Genomic DNA, 3,506 nt, shown 5'->3' with positions numbered 1-3,506 from the left:
TGGTAAGTTTTGAACCTATGTGACGATTATAGTTGAAGTCACGTACATAAGGTTCATTGTGGAATAGGTGAAAGTTCGTTTAATTGTATGATTATAACGAAAATAAAATGATGTATGAAAGGCCAATGTAGGACTTGGTATGAGATTGAACCATAGGGTTTAAGGAACTATGGTATAGTTTGGTATGGATGGAGTACTTAACCTCATTTCATTGTTTCCTGTTGTGATAATTTTATTAATGGATGGTTGTGGAATGCTTATGGCTTACTGAGTTATATACTCATTCGGTGTTTGCTTGTCACCTATTCTAGGTTTCTTGGACTCGTCTCTTTTTGCGTGATCGTGCCGTCGTCGAAGTCATCACACCGGCTAGCAAGTTTTGGTACTTTCTTCTTAGTCGGCTTAGGAGAACATTTCGGCATGTATAGGCTATTATGTTGTGTTTGAACTTTGGTATGTAAACTTTTAGCCATGCGAAAATGGCATAAATGTTCGGTTGGGTTTGGTTTCATAACGTTAGGTCGTAAATCTTGATAATTCGACCTTTTTATGCCATATGTCATGGTTGATTATTTTGGTGTTAAAATTCATGATATGGCAATAGTGTAGTAGGGGGATGTTTGACAATGATTAGCCTTTGGCATGGCTAGTCATGATCATAATTTGTGATATGTATGACGAATTACTAGTTAGATCAAGGAGAAATCACGAAATGGGCATAGTTGCTTCCGTAATTGATGCTGGCAGCAGCAGTGACGTGAGATTGAAAAATCACTAAAAATAGTAGGAGTGGAATAAATTGATTAATAAATTATGTATTCGAATCTTGATGAGTCTATTTTCATATAGAAGCAACAAAAAGATCATATGGACAGTATGTTAAGAGATATTCAGGTTCTCGTGAGACAGGGCCAGAACGGTTTCTGGATTCCCTGTTCTGACTTTGGAAATTCATTATAAATTAACCAGAGACAATTAGGAGTCATATCATATATGGATAGATTCCTCTCTGAGTTTAGTTTCTATAGAAACAAACGGCATCAGTATTGAAGCTCTGTGCAGAGAGATATCCAGGTCGAAATGCGCAAAGGTCAGTGTAGTCGATCCCTGTAACATGGGAGACTTTGACTAATAAACTGTACTAATTGGCCTGACCAAAAATTCTAGAAAAAAATATGTAGATGGGCATATGAGTCTAGTTTCAGGGAAAAATCACGAAACTGATTTTCGAGTTGTGAAACTCAAGATATGATTTTTAAAGCGACTAGTACGCAGATTGGCAGTGTCTGAGAAATATTTTTATAAAGGGTTTAAAGTCTGTTAACATCTCGTGTTCGACTCCGGTGTCGGTCTCGGGTTCGGGGTGTTACAAGCTACCATGTGGTCGTTCAGAGATCAATTTGACAAGTTGGCCTATCTGGGTTTCGAGCCCTTGGATCGATGCTTGTTGATTCTTAAGTGCTATCTCGGGATTCTAAAAATGAGTTTCTGACATCGAGATAAATTTTGTTAGCATCTTTTCAAGGTCCGGTTTCTTTTCCTGCTGGTAAGGTGGTTGTTGGAAGCCTAGAGGGGGTGGTGGTCTCTGATTCCCTTGGCCTCCCCATGAGAAATTTGGGTGGTTCCTCCAACCTGCTTTGTAAGTGTTACTATAAGGGTTATTTTGAGGTCGAGGATTATTACCCATATAATTTAATTGCTCGTTTTCCATGTTGTGGTCATAGGGTGGGTATCCTGAATTGCTTGTTCCACCTTCACTTGCATCGCATTACATTACTGGGTGAACCTGTGAAGAGCCAAGTAAACCATCAATTTTTCTATTCAAAAGTTCTACCTGATTAGAGAGCATAGTGACTGGATCGACATTAAAAACGCCGGCTGCTCTCGTTGATTTTGTCCTCATGACTTGCCAGTGACAATTATTCAGTGACATCTCTTCTATAAATTCATAAGCCTCTTCATGTATCTTATTATTGATAGTTCCACCAGTAGCTGTGTCAATCATCTGTCTAGTTGAAGGATTCAGGCTGTTGTGAGAAGTTTGAACTTGTAGCCAAAGCGGTAACCCATGGTGAGGGCACCTTCTCAATAGACCCTTGTATCTCTCCCAGGCATCATAGAGTGTTTCTAAATTCATCTGCACAAAAGAAGAAATATCATTCCTTAATTTAGCCGTTTTAGCCGGCGGAAAGTATCGAAGCAAAAATTTTTCGATCATTTGTTCCCAAGTGGTGATCGGTCCTCGTGGTAACGAGTTCAACCATTGTTTAGCCTTATTTCTCAATGAAAAGGGAAACAACCGAAGGCGAATTGCATCATCAAAAATGCCATTGATTTAAAAGTGTCGCAAAACTCCAGAAAATTCGCCAAATGAGCGTTTAGATCCTTGTCTTACAAACCATCAAATTGAACAAACTGTTGTATCATTTGAATCGTGTTAGGTTTCAGTTCAAAATTATTTACAGCAACAGCAGGTCTAACTATACTCGATTCAGTTCCTGTTAAATTAGGTTTAGCATAATCATACATAGTACGAGGAGCAGGATTCTGATTTTTTGGATCTTCAGCAGCCACAGGAGGAAGCTGATTATTTTGATTTTCAGCCATCTCTTGGGTTGTATTATGGATATCGTCCTCTTACCCTTCCTCTATGTAACGTAGGCTTCGCTTTATCTCTCTTCAGTTTCTGCAAGCTGTGCTTTTGATTTCACTATCAAAAAGTAATAGTCCTACGGGTTTCTTTTAGTCATAAATTGTAAAAACCTTCTAGAAGTAAATAAAAGAAAATTTAGTAAAATAAACAAAAATAAAATTTAAATTGCAATAAAATAAATGACTAAAGTAATAAAAATTAAGTGTTCCTAATATCTTAGTTCCCCAGCAACGGCGCCAAAAACTTGATGTATGCGTGATAAGTTTTATATTTATGATTGATCGTACCTGAAAACTAACTATTATCACAATAAAGGCAAGCGCACCAATCAAACAGAAGTATAGTTTATAGCAAGACCGGAATGTCGAACCCACAGGAACTAAAAGTACTAGTATTAACTTTCTTTTTATTATCTAGCCTAAAAATAAGAGGATTTGTTTCATCTAAACTAATTAACTAAACTAAGAATGCACAAGAAGTAAATTGGGGAAATACTTTTGGGAAAACTGATTGATTTAGACAATACCCAAGGGAAATTCCACCTAGACTTCACTTGTTACTTGACTCTAAACTAGACGATTTATTCACTTGACTTGATCTGTAGAAATCCCTAATTTATATTATTATCTCTCTCGAGACTAACAACGTCTAACCCTAGGTTGATTAATTGAAATATTTTTCTAATTAAAACCCCTAGTGTTGCATTAACTCGATCTATGGATTCCCTTATTAGGTTTGACCCTAATCTGGCAGATTTATGTCGCTCTATGTCTAGGGGTGCAATCAACTCCATTTAATTATGCTAGATCTACTCTTAGACAGGGACTTTTGGTCCTCTAAATAAGCACATCAA

The 3,506-nt window shown here is 37.2% G+C and overlaps 1 non-coding gene across 1 annotated transcript; it reads left to right on the top strand.

Moving 5' to 3' along the window:
* Positions 1–2,063: 2,063 nt before the first annotated feature.
* Positions 2,064–2,170, top strand: LOC121225529 (small nucleolar RNA R71). Its single transcript, XR_005923394.1, has one exon. It is a non-coding gene; the product is annotated as a small nucleolar RNA R71 (small nucleolar RNA).
* Positions 2,171–3,506: the final 1,336 nt, after the last annotated feature.

This window comes from Gossypium hirsutum, chromosome A03 (assembly GCF_007990345.1).
Source record: "Gossypium hirsutum isolate 1008001.06 chromosome A03, Gossypium_hirsutum_v2.1, whole genome shotgun sequence".
Taxonomy (NCBI): Eukaryota; Viridiplantae; Streptophyta; class Magnoliopsida; order Malvales; family Malvaceae; genus Gossypium; species Gossypium hirsutum.
This window is presented reverse-complemented; position numbering and strand designations above follow the sequence as displayed.